This window comes from Protopterus annectens, chromosome 6.part0 (assembly GCF_019279795.1).
Source record: "Protopterus annectens isolate FY-2018-M chromosome 6.part0, PAN1.0, whole genome shotgun sequence".
Taxonomy (NCBI): domain Eukaryota; kingdom Metazoa; phylum Chordata; order Ceratodontiformes; family Protopteridae; genus Protopterus; species Protopterus annectens.
In genome coordinates, this window is record NC_056737.1 from 1,118,960,619 (window position 1) to 1,118,979,053 (window position 18,435).

At 44.5% G+C, this 18,435-nt stretch overlaps 1 protein-coding gene across 13 annotated transcripts in view; it reads left to right on the top strand.

Moving 5' to 3' along the window:
- Positions 1–18,435, top strand: part of RBMS1 (RNA binding motif single stranded interacting protein 1) — a 1,922,565-nt gene that overhangs the window by 654,742 nt on the left and 1,249,388 nt on the right. The window lies entirely within an intron of this gene.

Genomic DNA, 18,435 nt, shown 5'->3' on the forward strand with positions numbered 1-18,435 from the left:
ATCCAGGCCAGCTATTAATAAGGACAGACAACACCACAGTCATGTGGTACATAAACAAACAGGGGGGAACGCATTCATACCCCCTGTGCAGGCAAGCCATGACCCTGTGGAACACAGCACTGGAATTACAAATTCAACTACAGGCACAATTCCTGCCAGGGAAGGAAAACACACTGGCAGACAACTTAAGCAGAGATATGCATCCTCAAGTCTTCTCAAAGATAACTCAGGCATGGGGACAGCCAGACATAGATCTATTTGCTACCCACAGAAATTACCAGTTGGAAAAATTCTGCTCAAGGACCTGTCATCCACAGGCCTGGAAAGTGGACGCACTCTCTTTCAGTTGGACAACATTGACAGTCTATGCCTTCCCGCCTCTACCGGCCAAAGTCCTATTAAAAACCAGAGCAGAGAAGCCACAGATGATTCTCATTGCTCCAGACTGCTCCAGACTGGCCACGACAGCACTGGTATCCTCTCCTAAAGAGCGTGTCACACTCACCACCATGGATCCTTCCTCAAGATGTTCATCGTGCATACAGCTGCAGTAATCACATATGGGTTCTCTGCCGTCAGGCGGTCCCTCGGTCGGCCGAATTCCAAAGTCTTGGTCCGGCGTCGGTTGTCGTCGCTTTCTCTTCTGACGTCAGTGAGGCCTGAGTATATAAGACACAGCCGACGCCATGTTCTTCAGTCTTTTTTGCCGCGCGGTGCCCGAAGCAGAAGCAGTTCGCAAGTGCCGGTCGGCCAGCTCCTGAATTACGAATATTTTGGAATCCGAAGTCTTCATTAAAGCTAAGTACCCCGTTGGGGAAACTTTTCTTGCCTCAGACCGATGTCAGAAAAAGTTAATAATTGTATTTCTTGTGGGAAGCAAATACCGCATAAGGATTTCCATTCCCGCTGCATACCTTGTTTGGGCCCAGACCACGACGTCTCGGGCTGTAGCTTTTGCGCTACCTTCAATAAACGCACTATTAAGCGTCGGGCGGAGTTCGCCCAGCACTACTTTGGTAAAGCTTTTGATTATAAAATGTCGTCGGACACTCCGACTACCGTTTTGACCAAAAAACGCAAGGAAAAGGACCGACACGCGAGGCCCGCGGTCCCCGCCGACACCACGCCAAAACAGGCTACACGTGGTCCGGTTCTCAGCGAGACGCCTTTGCAGTCCCTGACTACCGACGACACTTCTTTGGCGGTGTCCTCTGTACCCGAGACCGCTGGGTCTTCGGCCCTTTCCCAGACTACAACCGAAGCCTCTGCTAATGTTGAGCCTACTAATGTGGACAGGTCCACCTCCACCCATGGTGTATTTAGGCCCTCATCTTCTTTTTCAATTAAGGCCTTTACTAAATCCAAAGCAGCCAGGCAGCCCATGAGGCCTGTTGTACAGGGCCCATCTCCAGGTCCCATGCCTAAAAAACAGATGCTTAGAATGGCTGAGGATTTAATTACTCTTATCAGAGGTTCTCAACCCCCTCCAGACGAGAGACCCAGAGTGGAGGAAGATTCTCCCTCTTCTGATCAGGGATCCATTTTATCAGAACATTCTGATGCAGAGGAACACTCTTACTCTCCTTTTGAGGATTCGGATGCAGAACAGTCCATTCCCTCTGTATCCCCTCCTGAGGATTTTTCCTTTGGGGAAACCTTACACACCTTGAGGGAACACTTCCATTGGGAAGGCCAAGACTTTTCAGATTCCAAGAAAAGACTTAGGGAATTTCTTTTGTTACCTCAACACAGACCTCTGGCTATACCCCCTGTTTTGGACATACTGGATGATGTCTATTCGAGGCTTGTCTTAACCCGGATTCTCTGCCTCCTGCACCAGTCAAACCTGATAGGTATTACAGAGTACCCAGCTCTCACCAATTTCTCTTCAAAAGCCATAATGCTGACCCTGAAACCATTTCACAAGGCCCCAAGGGATTGAAGGCCTCCACTGCCAAAAATCCACTTCCTGCAGAAAGGGAATCAAGATCTTTGGAAAGGTGGGGGAAAAAGGTATATACCTCGGCCACCCTAGCCATGAGGGCTTTAAATTGTCAGTTTCATATGCTTAAATATCAACAGTTCCTGTTATCACAATTGAGGAACAAAATGTCTCAACCTGAACAACATGATTTAAAGGAGTTACAGGATATGATGCATAGTGCAGAACAAGTGGGTAAACACACTTTACAATGTGGTTATGATGCCCTAGAGGCCTCAAGTAGAGCGGCAGCTACAGGATCAGTCATTCGCAGACACGCTTGGCTTAGGGAACAAAATTTACCTGATCATGTGAAAGCTAAACTTCTAGATGCTCCTTTACAAAAGGATGTGCTGTTTGGTACTAATGCTGAGGAGATACTACGGAAAATGGAAGAAAAAGCCAAATTGATGCAAACTGTCAAAGCTTTCTTACAGGTCCAACCACCACGTTTTAGCAGAAATTGGCCTTCAAAAAACTGGTCCTTTCCAGCCACTGACAAGCCCCAAAGAGGTAGATACAGGCGCAAGGGGCAGAGGGCAATCACAAGGATCATATAGAGGCCGACAATGGCAAACTCCAGCACCAAGAGGTGGCGAAGACAGTGCACAACAATACAGGAAGCAAACCCAATGACTCCCTCACTTCCATGCCAAGCATGTCTCAGCTGGCAGCACCTTTGGGAGGAAAACTAGCACTATTTGCAAGCAATTGGCATATTGTCACAACCGACAAATGGATCCTGGACATTATAAACAGAGGCTACAAATTTCAATTTCACACTCTTCCAAAAATGAGAGGCATGCCAAACCTGCCACAAAATCAAAGGGCAGAGGCACAACTGCAAATTTCAAAGCTCATAAGCATGCGAGCTATTCAAGAGGTACCTACGCACCAACAAGGTCAAGGTTTTTATTCAAGACTTTTCCTGGTACCAAGGAAAGGAACTGACTGGAGACCCATTTTGGACTTATCCACCCTAAACACATTTCTAATTGTACCAAAATTCAAGATGCTCACATTACAGCAGCTTCTTCCCATGCTGGGCAAGGAGTTCTGGCTGGTAACATTGGACCTCAAGGAGGCATACCTGCATGTCCCAATCAGACAAAGCTGCAGAAGATACCTCAGATTTCTTGCAGGTTCAATCCACTATCAATTCTCTGCATTGCCCTTTGGCTTATCTACTGCGCCCAGAGTATTCACAAAGTGCCTGGCATCAGTGATTGCCTACTGCAGACTTCAAGGGATACAAATTTACCCTTATCTGGACGACTGCCTGATCCAAGCCGACAGCAAGAACATACTTCTGGAACATCTGGCATATGTGACACGGTTACTGCTTTCTCTGGGATATACAATCAACAAAGAGAAATCAAGGCTAACACCATCCCAGAAAATAACTTTCCTGGGTGCCAACTTGGACACAAACACCCAGATGGCCTACCTTACACCAGAAAAACAAGGGCAACTATCTCAGTACTTCAAAATACTAGCAAAAGTACCAGGCTTACTGCAAGGAAAATCCTGCAGGCTCTGGGATTCATGGCATCTTGCATTCTATTAACCCCATTTGCAAAGCTGCATATGAGGAAACTTCAGTGGTACCTAAAAAACCTATGGTCTCAACACAGTCACAGTTTGGAAACAATAATACCAATAATTCCATGTTTGCAAAAGGAATTTCTATGGTGGGCCCAAGCATGTCAAGCAAACAAAGGCCTCCCATTCTGCAAGCCTCAAGCAAAACAAGTCATAACCACAGACGCCTCAGACTACGCCTGGGGGGCGCACATGACGAACAGGTGCATTCAGGGCAAATGGTCCCAAAAAGAAAAGCACCTTCACATCAATCAAAAAGAAATGCTAGCAGTAATAAATGTAATTACAGCTTTCAAGGACTTCCTGCATCCAGGACAATTACTGATAAGAACAGACAACACCACGGTAATGTGGTACATAAACAAACAAGGAGGAACACATTCATACCCCTTGTGCAGACTAGCCATGACTCTTTGGAACTTGGCTCTGGAAAGACAAATCGAACTTCAAGCACAGTACTTGCCAGGATTGGAAAACACACTGGCAGACAATCTAAGCAGAAAAATGACAGATCCACACGAATGGAAGTTACATCCTCAGGTGTTTGCAGGAATAATCCAAGCATGGGGGAGGCCAGACATAGATCTTTTTGCCTCCCACAGGAATCATCAATTGGAAAAATTTTGTTCAAAGACTTTTCACCCAAAGGCCTGGAGAGTGGACGCCCTTTCATTCAGTTGGACAGCATGGACAGTTTACGCATTCCCACCTCTGCCTCTTCTGCCCAAGGTGCTTTTGAAAGCAAGAACAGACAAACCGAAGACGTTACTGATTGCTCCAGATTGGCCAAGGCAACACTGGTACCCACTCCTGAGGAGCCTAACACATACTCCTCCCTGGTCCCTGCCTCTAATGCCTCTTCTGCTGACTCAGCACAGCTACAAAACTCTTCACAGTCAGCTGAAAACACTCAATCTCGCTGCATGGAAAATTCCTTAACACCACAACAGAACCTACTCTCCAAGGAGGTACAGGATGTCATTTTGGAGGCCAGAAGGCCAGCTACAAGAAAAGCTTACTCCGCAAAATAGAAGCGGTTTTGCTCTTGGAATGAGAAAAAAGGCCAGGACCATAGAAAACTGAATTTGCCTCAGGTATTACAGTACCTAGCGGAGCTATTGAACAATGGACTTTCTTTTTCTTCCATAAAAATCCATGCCTCAGCCATCTCTGCAGAATTCAACACTGATCCTCCTTTATTTTCTCACCCACTCTTACGACAGTTCCTCAGAGGGGCTAAGAATATAAGACCACCAAGGAAACAACCAATACCAGCCTGGGATCTTAATTACATACTAGAAAAATTAACATTGCCTCCTTTTGAACCAACTGCCTCAACAGATTTGCAATATTTGTCCTGGAAGACAGCCTTCCTTCTGGCCATCACTTCAGCTCGTAGGGTTTCTGAACTTCAGGCCCTCATGGCGGTGCAGCCCTTTCTCATTTTCCATCAGGACAGGGTTTCCCTTCACCAACCCATCATTTATGCCTAAAGTGGTATCCAGGGTAGCTTTAAATCAAGCCATACACCTACCCACCTTTTACCCCAATCCTCAAAACAAAGGGGAAAGGCTGCTACACTCCTTAGACATCCATAGGCAGCTTCGTTATTATTTGGACAGAACAAAGTCCTTCAGGAAATCAGAACAACTCTTTGTGTCTTATGCTGTAGGGGCTCAAGGGAAGCCAGTTACAAAACAGACTATTTCAAAGTGGATAGGCCACTGCATACGGTTTTGTTACTCCTATCATGGAAAATCTGTTCCTGCAGGTATCAGATCCCACTCCACCAGGGCCACAGCTACCTCTACAGCCTTCCTCAGAGGAGTTCCTACCAAAGATATTTTGGAGGCAGCCACTTGGAGTTCTGTACATACCTTCACAAAACACTACCATCTGCCTTTATATTCCAGAACAAGAGCAGGCTTTGCCACTGCTGTTTTGCAGGGCATTCTGGCTCAACCCAGTTCCTCCTAGTACCTACCACCCAGTACATAGCTTTGGGATTCTACCCATATGTGATTACTGCAGCTGTATGCACGATGAACATAGTACAGTTTTGTACCTACCATAAATGTAGATGTTCGAGTGCTAATACAGCTGCAGTACAGGTTTCCCTCCCTCCTTCCCCACTTGGTAAAGGCATGAGGCCTAGCAACCTCTTCATACTACCTGACTGGGTTATCCGGCTATGTTTTATTTGCTTGTTACCACTGATTTTGGATTATATTGCATTGCTTGTATATGTATATAAGCACTATTTAGGTATTGCCTTCCTTGTGGGGGCACCTGACATCTGGGGCAAGAAAGACTGAAGAACATGGCGTCGGCTGTGTCTTATATACTCTGGCCTCACTGACGTCAGAAGAGAAAGCGACGACAACCAACGCCGGACCAAGACTTTGGAATTCGGCCGACCGAGGGACCGCCTGACGGCAGAGAACCCATATGTGATTACTGCAGCTGTATTAGCACTCGAACATCTACATTTATGGTAGGTACAAAACTGTACTTTCCTCTTCTGTTGTCCCAACACAACTACAAGACCCTTCACAGCCAGCTCAGAACTTTAAATCTAGCTGCATGGAGAATACCTTAGTTTACCAACAAACTCTCCTCTCCAAGGAGGTACAGGATGTCATCTTGGAGGCCAGGAGACCCTCTACTAGAAAAACCTACTCCGCCAAATGGAAACGATTTTGTTCCTGGAATCAAGCAAAGGGTCAGAACCCTTGGGTAATAAATATACCTCAGATTTTACAGTACCTAACTGAGATGTTAAACAGTGGCCTTTCCTTCTCTTCCATCAAGATCCACGCTTCAGCCATTTCAGCACAATACAATACGGATCCTCCTTTATTCGCACATCCTCTATTAAGGCAGTTCCTCAGAGGGGCAAAAAATATAAAACCCCCACGGAAACCACCAGCTCCAGCTTGGGACCTCAACTTCGTACTGGAGAAGCTGACACTGCCTCCTTTTGAGCCGGCTTCTTCAGCAGAGCTTCAATACTTGTCATGGAAAACAGCCTTTCTTCTGGCTGTTACCTCAGCACACAGGGTTTCGGAGCTACAGGCCCTCATGGCTGTGCAGCCATTCATCATTTTCCATCAGGACAGGGTTTCCTTACGAACCAACCCTACCTTCATGCCAAAGGTAGTATCCAGTGTGGCTTTGAATCAGTCTATTCATTTACCCACCTTTTATCCAAATCCACAAAACAAAGGAGAGAGGCTTCTACATTCCTTGGACATTCACAGGCATCTTCGTTATTACTTGGACAGAACAAGGTCATTCAGAAAATCTGAGCAGCTCTTTGTGTCCTATGCTACAGGTACTCAAGGAAAGGCTATTTCCAAACAGACTATTTCAAAATGGATAGCCCACTGCATACGCTATTGTTATTCATTTCATGGAAAATCAGTGCCTGTATACATCAGATCCTACTCCACCAGGGCTACAGCTACATCAGCAGCTTTCCTCAGGGGGGTCCTTACCAAGGACATTTTGGAAGCAGCTACTTGGAGTTCCGTGCACACTTTCTCCAAACACTACCACCTTCCACTATACTCAAAATCTAGAGTGGGCTTTGCCACAGCAGTCCTGCAGGGCATTCTAGCCCCTCCTAATTCCGCTTAGTACCAGCCACCCTTACTTAGCTTTGGGATTCTACCCAAGTGTGATGACTGCAGCTGTATGCACGATGAACATAGTACAGTTTTGTACCTACTGAGGAAAGGTAGTCTTCCTCCATCCTGGGCCTTTTGTCTGAGGGGGGTTGAGAACCCCTGATGAGAGTAATCAAATCCTCAGCCATTTTAAGCATCTGTTTTTTAGGCATGGGGCCTTGAGAGGGGGTCTGAGGCCCTTGTTTTTTAATTTTCATTGCAGCTTTAGACTTAGTGAATGATTTAATAGAGGAGGTGGTAGGCCTGAAAACGCCTTCAGAAATGGCAGGCCTCGCTAAAATTTCGGTTTCCCCGCCAAGAGTGGCATCGGTATCTACAGTGGGAATGGAGACCGAGGATCCTGCGACCTCGGGTACTGAAGTCACCGGTAAAATAGTTTCATCGGTAGTCAGGGGCTGCGTAGGCACCTTGCTGAGAACCAGAAAACCTGTAGTCGGCCTAAGTGTGATCTCAGTACTCGGTGCAGGCCTCGGATGCCTATCCTTATCCTTGCGTTTTTTGCCTAAAACTGGCGTCGGAGCATCCGACGACATGATATAATTAAATTTTTTGCCAAAGTAATGAAGGGCGAACTCCGGCCGGCGCTTAATAGTGCGCTTGTTAAACCTAGCACAAAAACGGCAGGCCGAGACGTCGTGGTCTGGCCCTAAGCAAGGTATACAGTGAGTGTGAAAATCCTTATGCGGTATTTGCTTCCCACAAGAAATGCAATTATTAACTTTGTGATGACTGCAGCTGTATGCTCACTCGAACATCTACATTTATGGTAGGTACAAAACTGTACTTTCTCTGCACTTTGTTTTGGCTTATCTACTGCGCCCAGGGTATTCACAAAGTGTCTAGCTCCAGCCATTGCATTTTGCAGGCAGAGAAATATTCAAATATACCCATACTTAGATGATACTCTGATTCAGGCAGAACGCCAGGTATTGCTAGTAAAACAGCTGGCATTCGTAAAGAAACTTCTCACTGGAGTACACCATAAACGAAAAGAAATCTCACCTAGTACCCTGCCAACAAATTGTATTCCTGGGAGCAAGCTTGAATACAACTTCCCAGATGGCTTTTCTCACTCCAGAGAAACAAGCTTATTTAACAACTTACTTCAAACTACTGGCCACAAAGACCTAGCTATCTGCAAGGAAAATTCTGCAAGCCATGGGGTCCATGGCCTCTTGCATTCTACTAATTCCATATGCAAGACTGCATATGAGGAAACTGCAATGGAATCTAAAAAGCCTATGGTGTCAATATTTTCAGGACCTGGAATCAATGATTCCTAGCATTCCTTGTATAAAGACAGAGTTCCTTTGGTGGGCAGAGGCCTGCTACCACAACAAGGGGTTCCCTTTCACTCTACCCCATGCTGCCCAAACCCTAACAACAGACGCATCAGTCTATGCATGGGGGGCTCCTTTGGCAGGGCAGTGCATTCTGGACAAATGGAACCCGAGAGAGATGCACCTGCATATCAACCAAAAAGAAATGTTAGCTGTACAGAATTCCCTGACAGCCTCCAAGGACCACCTTCTTCCAGGACAATTATTGGCAAAGACAGACAACACCACAGTTATGTGATACATAAACAAGCAGGGGGGATCCCACTCGTACCCTCTCAGCAGACTAGCTATGGCTCTGTAGATACCAAGTGCACCTACAAGCTCAATTCCTGCCAGACAAGCTAAATTCACTGGTAGATGACCTAAGCAGAAATCTCATGGACCCACACAAATGGAAACTGGAACCAAAAATATTCAACCTCTTAAGGAACAAATGGGGTACCCCAGAGGTAGACCTGTTTGCCTCCCCTCAAAACTACCAATTGGACAAATTCTGCACAAGGACTTCCCACAGTCAAGCTTGGAAAGTGGATGCCTCGTCCTTTACCTGGAAAAGCCTCTCAGTTTATGCCTTTCCCCCTCTGCCTCTCCTCTCGAAACTTCTGATAAAGATCAAACAGGACAAACTAAGGACAATACTGATTGCACCAGACTGGCCACGCCAACACTGGTACCCCCTCTGCGCAGTGTGTCACTGCTGGCACCATGGCACCTGCCTCAGACCCCTTCCCTGCTATCCCAGCAGTCTGGCCAGATTCTGCACCCTCAGCTTCAAACCCTGAACCTTGCAGCCTGGTTAATTCCTTGATCTCTCCAATAGCATCCCTCAGTAAGTAGGTGCTAGATGTCATTCTGGAGGCAAGGAGGCCTAGTACTAGAAAATCCTATGCTGAAAAGTGGAAAAGATACTGTTCCTGGAGCCAGACTCAGGGGATGGGCACAACGGTGCCCAGCTTACCTCATATTCTTCAGTACTTAACAGAAATGCTCCACAAGGGCCTATCCTTCTCGTCTATTAAAATGTATGCCTCTGCCATTTCAGCACATTATAATACTGAACCACCCCCTCTTCTGTCACCCCCTGCTAAAGCAATTCCTCAGAGGGGCCAAAAATTTAAGACCCCCCCCCCCCCCCCCCCGCAGGAGAGCCCCTTCTCCAGCCTGGGACCTTAACTTTGTATTGGAAAAACTCACTCTCCTTCCTTTTGAACCAACTGCAACTGCAGAGTTGAAATTCCTCTCTTGGAAAACAGCCTTCCTTCTAGCCATCACTTCAGGAAGAAGAGTGTCTGAATTACAGGCCCTCATGGCAGTGGAGCCCTTCATTATCTTCCATGCAGACAGGGTTTCCCTCAGGTCTAATCCTTCCTTTATGCCCAAGGTGGTGTCTAGTGTGGCCCTTAATCAGTCCATTCATTTGCCTACCTTTTTCCCGAATCCACAAAACAAAGGAGAATGAATACTGCACTCTCTGGATGTGCACAGGCAACTTAGATTTTATTTGGACAGGACTAAGCCTCTCAGAAAATCTGAACAGCTGCTAGTTGGCTTTGCTGCAAGGGCAGAAGGGCAGCCCATTTCAAAGCAAACCATTTCTAAATGGATAGCCCATTGCATTCATTTCTGCTATAAGCACCATGGAAAACCTACCCGACAGGGGATAAGATCACATTCCGCCAGGGCTGCATCTACCTCTACAGCCTTTCTCAGAGGTGTCCCTACCAGGGACATCCTAGAAGTTGCTACCTGGAGCTCTGTAATACCTTCACCAAGCATTACCACATGCCTATTTTTTTTTCTAAATCCAGTGCTGGTTTTGCCACTGCAGTCTTGCAGGGCTTAATAGCTGGCCCTAATGCTCTCTAACTTCCACCTCCCTTCCTTAGCTTTGGGAATCAGCTCAGATGTGATGACTGCAACAGTGAAACACGAAGAACATAGTACAGTTGTGTACACGTACCATAAATGTAGATGTTCGAGTGTATTCACTGTTGTAGTCCTGGTTACCCTCTCTCCAGCCCCCAACTTCTCTTGGCTCTACCTTTCCTTCTTGTTTGGTGTATTTAAGCTTTCTGGTGTATTTGCTTTTTGTTGGAGGGATACCATAACATATAATTGCTTCCCATTGTGGAGGCACCTGACATCTGGGGCAAGAAAAGCTGATGTAATGGCGTTGGCTGCATGTTTTATACCCCTGACGACCTGACGTCATAGAAGAAGAGAAAGCATCTGACGCAGGAATCCAAGACTCTGGTGTTCAGGCCGGCTGCGGGCTACCTGCAGGCAGATAACCCAAATGTGATGACTGCAACAATGAATACACTCGAACATCTACATTTTTGCTAAGTGTACACAACTGTACTTTATGGTAAGATTTTTGTTTTAATTCAATGTTTTCATTAGGAAAACAATGGCAGTTAAGTGTGCCTTATCAGTTAGATTGCCAGCAACACACCTCACAGATAGTGTAGCCTGGAATCTGAACAAAAGCAAGATTTTCAAGTTTAGTTTTCAGCTATAAATATAGGTTTACCTTTATATGTGCGTTCTGCACATTGGAGAACACCATAAGGTCGAAAGGACTTTTTCAAAGTTCCGAAAAGTAAAAAAAAAAATGCTTTGAATATGCAATGAGCGAATGCACAGTGACATTTGCTCATTGCAGATTCGGCATTTTGGGTGTGGATTGCACTGTTGTGGGGATTGGAAAATGGACCCTTTCCCCACTGTAGTGCCATCTCGGAGTTAGTATATTAAAGTAGGGGGGGGGCGCAGGGGGGCTTGCCCCCCGGCATTACATTGTGTTTGACATTGTAGTTTGAAAATCAACAAATTTGCCGTTCGATTTGCTGATTTTCGAACTCCGGTGATGTTCGACATTCATAATTCGTCCTTTTGGTTTGCACAACAGGACGATTGATATTTTGATTTTCAACAATGTAAAGGTAAACCTAAATGTACAAGAAAACACAACCCATACTTAATTTATTTTCTTTCTTATCACACATTAGTTGTCTTATTTTCATCTTATTCTTCAGATTTTCTGTCATTATTTGATTTTCCATTTTTCTCCACTGTATGTTTTGTAAAAGTACATGTTTCTTGTGGTGTTTTGTTACAGCATTTCACACCGCATTACAGTGTTTAGCTGAGACAAGTCAGTGAGATGGGAAGGAAGATTGACATCAAAGACTCTCAACTCTAGCAACAGTATTAAAAACTGTGAATGCATTACAAACAGGTTCAACCAATAACAGCTATTAATCACAGGGGTCAGATTTCTCACACTTGGATACTAAGCTACAGTTGTTACTTTGAAAAAAAAACAGTTAACTTGGCTACACTTTCAAGCCTGTTATTCAAGAGTTCCTTAAAATGTTGTCAGAGATGGCCATTAATGAAAATCAAAGAAGCAAACTAATAAATAAATGTGAATTGATTCTGATAGTCAGAAGTATGCAGTCACAGAACTGAAGTGAGCTTGATGGTAAGATGATGAAAGAACCACAGTAAATGAACCTCTCATCACTGGGATTTCTCTCTGTCCTTCTAAATTGACATCAGGGAGACAAAAGCTTTGACCATAAAACAAAATTATGTTACTCATGACAGTCTCCTTTCAGTTTGTTCCGTGGTATAACAAATTAGAAAATAACAAGTAGCCACTTACTTTGACACAGTGATTTTTGTAATGCATAAATGTTCAAGATATGCTGAAAAACAAAAGTTTTTTTCCTCTAGTTTTTGGGTGTGGGTTTCCTTTTAACAGCTAGCAGTGTTGGAAGGAACAAACTTGTTGCTTTTTGATGGATGCTTGCCAAGATAACAGTTGTAAAGGTGAAAATAGCTTTCCTAAGTATTGGCATTAAGCTAGATCGACTAGCATTGTGTTGTAACTTCTAACAGCCCTAAGGCCCCAACAAGTCTGGGTACACCTTGGAGACTGTGTTTATTCTGCTGCCGAAGCTGTCCTGCATATGCTTTATTGTAAAACATGCCTTGCGTTGAGCGCTGGCAGACATTCTGTCTGGGGAAATTCTGAATGTAGAGCACTTCATATTTTCATGAATGAGTAATAGGAAGGAAGCGATCGACCATTGTAGCCTAGAAGCTTTGCATTGAAGAACTGAGTGGTGATATGTAGTCGAGAAATGTAGTAGTCTCTACGTTCTGTCAAGAAAAGGTAGTAAACAAGTGTTGCATTTGTTAGCGCAACCTGGATTATGCAGCGTGTTTAAGCGGCACTTTATTTTACAGCTGAAACAAATCATCGGATTGATCATTTACTTTGAATTATAGGTGATTTCAAATTTCTTGACAGCTTGCCAGTATGTTACATTCGTGCTCCTTAAAGTTGCTGTTCTAATATAATGTATGATTCTTGCTAATTGGGGGAGGATCTGTGTGCTCTGTAGCCATTAGTAAGGTAAAACAAGAGTCAGAAAAGTAATGCTGTGGAGTGAGAGAGAAGTTGCTCTAGGCTGGGTCTGAGGAAGAACTTTTTTTGGTGCAGCTGCACACATACAGTGGATATAAAAAGTGTACACACCCCTGTTAAAATGCCAGGTTTTTGTGATGTAAAAAAATGAGACCACAATAAATCATTTCAAAACTTTTTCCACCTTTTAATGTGACCTGTAACCTGTACAATTCAATTGAAAAACAAACAAATCTGTTAGGGGAAAAATATAAAAAATAAAAAACGTACAATAATCTGGTTGCATAAGTGTGCACAACCTTAAACTAATACTTTGTTAAATGTGTATAAAATGAGGTGTGTGCAAGGGAAAATGTGTGTACAGGAATGCACTTATGAGGAAGAGGAAGAGGATGATAAGCACTGAAAGAAGCAAATGAGAGGGGATTACAAGGAGACTTGCTGCCCTAGCATTTCATCACAAGGTTGCTGAGAAGCTTCATCCCGTAATCCTTACTCTGATTCCCTCAGTCTCTTCATTTACAAATTGTCCGACTCCGCAGATGAACTAACCAGACCGTGTTCCTGCATCTCCTCGGAAAAGTAAAAGTGGCACTTGTGCTTAGAGTGATAAGCCATTTAAAAATGTTGTTAGTTCTGGACCATTCAGATACATGTGAGAAGGAAAAAGTTGAGCAGAGTATAAAAATAAGAAATCAAAAACAAATAATCCTTTTTAAAAAGACACTGTAGCTTGAGTGGCAGCTGATGAAAATTTTTTTACCCATTTTTCCTTGGTGCTTTGAGTGTGAGCATAGACAGAGGCAAGTGGAGAGTAAAAGCAGTACAGACCTGCAGAAGCAAATGTTCCATTTGGAGCTGATCTGTAGAAAATATTTAGTTACTTGATGAAGCAGGAATATAGATAGGAAAAATGTAAGCCTCAAAGTGCCGTGGAAGAAGCCACGTGTGGGTGTGCTGTGTATAAGAGAGTGCATCCAGTAAATTCTTTACAAAAAGTAGGGAAAAAAAGTATTTGCAAAACAGAACTTTAGCAAATTAAAGCATTATATGGGGTTTTTAAAGAAACAATCTGGAGTCAGGAAAGTCCATAACAAGTGTAGTGCATGGCAGTGCCCCAGACTTGAACTTGCCATGCCTAAATGTGGCAGCTGTGAGGGTTGAGTAAGAAAGTTTGTGTGGGTGGTGAAGTGTTTTGTGAGAGGTTTGGACTTGTATGAATTTAGTGAATATATGCAGTGTTCTCAGGTAGGCAGGATAGATCCTGACCCTACCCAGCATCATACCAAGGATTTGGAGAAGGAAAGATAGTACACTGCCTTACCCAGCATCATACCAGGTCTCTCCAGGGAGGCAGAGAAGGGCACTGCCCTACACAGCATCACATGAAGGCTCTGGAGAAGGCAAGATAGGACCATCCCCTGCCTAGCATCATATCAGAGATCTGGAGAAGGCAGGATAAGACATTCCCCTACTCAGCATCATACCTGGTATCTGGAGATGGCAAGATAGGACTCTCTCCAATTCAGCATCATAGTACGGCATTTGGTAGGTAGGATTGGACCCTCCCCTATCCAAGATCATACCAGGGCTGTCGAATAGCCGGCATAGGACCCCCCCGCACCCACCCAGCATCATAACAGAGCTTTGGAGAAGGCAGGATAGGAATCTCACGTACCCAGTATCATACCAGGGCTCCCAGGAAGGCAGGATAGGACACTTCCCTACCCAACATCATACCAGGGCTCTCAGGAAGGCAGGATTGCACTTTCCTCTATCGTGCATCATGCCGGTTACATATTAATAGAGTCCCTCCTGTTGCATTATGTAGGTTGCATAAAGAAAAGTGGATAAAAGAAACCCTAAAATTGACCATAATGAACAGTAAAATATGATTTCGGTAGAGAGCTTTCAGAAAAGTGTATCTACAAGGTTGTTGTGGAAACAGAAGGTGGAGTACTTTTCCCTGTATGGTAGTAATTCATATTGCATGTGGTCCTATTTGTTCTACTGTCCACAGGGAGTGAAAAACTGTAGGCTTTACTTTTCAATTCTGAAGGAGAAACTAATAGAAGATGTTCTTCGTGTTTCACTGTTGCAGTCATCACATTTGGGTTATCCTGCCAGGGTAGCCCTCGGCCGGCCTGAATACCAGAGGCTTAGTATTTCTGCATCAGTTGCTGTTGCTTCAGGATAGACGACAGGTCATCTGTAGTATATAGTAAGGCAGCCGACGCCAGTACACCAGTCTTTCTTGCCATGGAGCCCGAAGCAGAAGCAGTTCGCATGAGTGTCGGTCGGCCACTACCTGAGGTTTGTCTACCGATTTGAAGCTGAAGTCTTCTAAAGCTAAGTAGCCCATTAGGGATCCTTTTTTCTTGCACTAACCGAAGTCAGAAAAAGTAAAAAATTGTCTCGCCTGTGAAAAGCAAATACCACACCGAGACTTTCATTCCTACTGTGTCACTTGTTTAGGCCCAGACCACGACATCCCCACTGTCGCTTCTGTGCTTTGTTCAGTGCCAGAACTATCCATCGTCGGGCCCTTATTGTAGCTAGATATTTTCGCTTACAGTCCTCGAACTCCGATATGGCTTTGGAAAGCCATCCGACAGCAGATCTTCTGAAAAAATGTAAAGATAAAGACAGAGACAGACCGCACAGGTCCACACCTACCAACGATGCTCCCATTAAGCTAGTCATCAGTTCTCCAGTCCTCAGTGAGGCACTTTCGTAGCCCCTCATGCCCGCTTCTGTGGATTCGCAGGCCGCTACCGAGACCCTTTCGGAGTCCGGTATGCCGCAAAACTCTTCTTTGACTAAGGATCCTGCAGTTGTCTCTACCTTGGATGGTTACGGAGCCGCTAAGCAGGCACCGGCTTCTGAGGAAGCCCTTCGCACTACCGATTCTCAAAACAAACTAACATCTTCTTTCGCGACTACCGTTCTTTTGAAAACGACCGAGTTTCTTAGGCCCAGGGTACGAACAACACCCAAGAAACCGACGACCCAATCTCAGGCACCTGCTTCCTTGCCTCAGTCTCAAATGCTGAAAATTCCAAAAAGAAAAGAGTCTGCAGGCAACAACAGGTAAGACTTCCACGAATAAATCTTTAATGTTGAAACAGATAACATTATCTGTTCCAACATTAAAGGTTTGTTCGTGGAAGTCTTACCTGTTGTTGCCTGCAAATTATTTTCTTTTTGGAAGTTTCTTTGTGATTTTACTAGTTTGTTCAAGTGCTAAAAATGGCGGAAGACCTTATCATGCTGATCAGGGGAAGCCAAGCTACCCCCTCCAAAAGGAAAAGAGATCTGTCCCTTGTAGTTTTGTCTGAACAAGAGTCAGATGACTCTGATGCATCTGAATATGAAGACATGCAACCCCTCTCTACTTATGAGGATTCTGATGCAGAGGATTCCATTCCTTCTGCCTCTCTCCCATAGGATTTTTCCTTTGGTGAAACCCTTCATACCTTAAGGGAGCTTTTCCAATGGGAGAGTCAGGACTACCCTCAGTCTAAAAAGAGACTCAGGGAATTCTTAGATCTTCCACAGCACAGAACCTTGGCCATCCCCCCAGTCCTGGATGTTGTGGAGGATGTTTTCCTGGAATCCAGCTTGACTCCTGACACCCTCCCTCCTGCACCAAGAAAACCAGACAAGTACTGTAGAGTCCCTAACTCACACAAATTTCTTTTTAAAAATCTTACTGCTGACCCTGAGGTAATTTCCCAAGCGCCTAAAGGGATTAAAGCAACCTCTGCTAAGAATCCCACCCCCTCAGATAGGGATTCTTGAGCACTAGTCAGGTGGTTTAAAAAAGTATACACCTCAGTTACTCCTGCTATCAGGGCACTAAATTGTCAGTTCCATATGCTAAAATTTCAGCAACATACCCTGGAATTCCTCATAAACAAAAACCGTCTTCCTTTCCTGCTTGTGCAGAATCTAAAGAGTTACAAGAGTTAATACATTCTGCAAGTCAAGTAACTAAATACACCTTGCACTGTGGTTTTGACACCCTAGAAGCTTCTTTCTGGCAGCAGTCACCGGATTTGTCATTAAAAGGCATGCTTGGCTTAAGGAACAGCCCTTGCCAGACCATGTCAAATCTAAATTGTTGGATGGCCCCTTGCACAAACACAACTTATTTGGCACTAAGGCAGAAGAGGTCTTAAAAAAGATGGAAGAAAAAGCAAAATCTATGCAGACAGTTAAGGATTTCTTACAGGTCCAGCAGGCATTTTCCCACTGAGCACTGGTCCTTTCCTGCTTCCACTAAGCCAGTCCAGCCCAGACCCCGGGGAACCAGAACCTCCAGACACAGCCAAAGGAAATGCAGAGATCTAAGCAGTGGACTAACTCCACTTCAAAACCAGGGAGTTCTAAGCCAACCCCCTTATGGTAAGAAATTTTATTTATTCATTTGACATTCGTTAACCGGGAAAGTCTGACTGGGACGGAGCCCGTTTTCGGTGGCGGCCCGGGGAGAGATGCTCCAGTTGCGTGTCTGTGAAGAATATGGGGTGGGACCGGAGTACCTGGGGGGGGCCCATGTGGTTGCGGTGAGGGCATGCGGGTTCTGCACATAAGGCACCCCAGCTGAGAATCGAACCGGAGAACCTCTTGCTGCAAGGTGGCAATGCTAACTGGTGGACCATTGTGATAGTTGCAGGAGTATTTTGTCAGTTTTTTTTGAACACTTTTATTAAGTTATCACTTAAGATGTCGGCAGATAACATTTTTTCATTTTATATAAAAAGTATAACATGTTCACAGTTACAATTGTTATACATTGCATAAATTTTTTTTATGCAGTTATCAGTCCAACACTACTTAAATTACTCACGTCCTGCCTTCCATTACATCTCACGTCAGTTCCAAAACATTATTTTGCATGTAAATTCTACATTTTTGTCTGAGTGTTTCTCACTGGTTTGTGCTGTTTTTATGTTTTGCAGTTGCTATGTTATGCACTTTTTATTTTAGATTTAACAGTTTACTTGAATTATGCATTGCCCAGTGCATTTTTGGCTAAAGCCATTAAAAGTAAAATGTGGTGTGTACCTCATACAGAATGTTTGTTTTTTGTGAGCAATTCCTGGTACATGGCCTGTTCTTTTGTCTGGTACTGGTGCCCCCCTTTGGTTTCTGTACAAGGCAGTGTTAGGTTTTTAGGTACTCTTTGTGCCCCCCCCCCCCACCCACCTTTGTATGACCTACACGGCAGAGTTATGTTTTCAGTTTCTTGGAGTCTGGCAACTTTCTGTTTAAGGAGTACTGCAAAACAAGTAACTACCAGTAATTTTCCATAATGTAACTTGCTGTGGGGCAAACTTTTGGAGTTGTGTAACCTTTCCTGTTGGAACCAATCCTGTATGT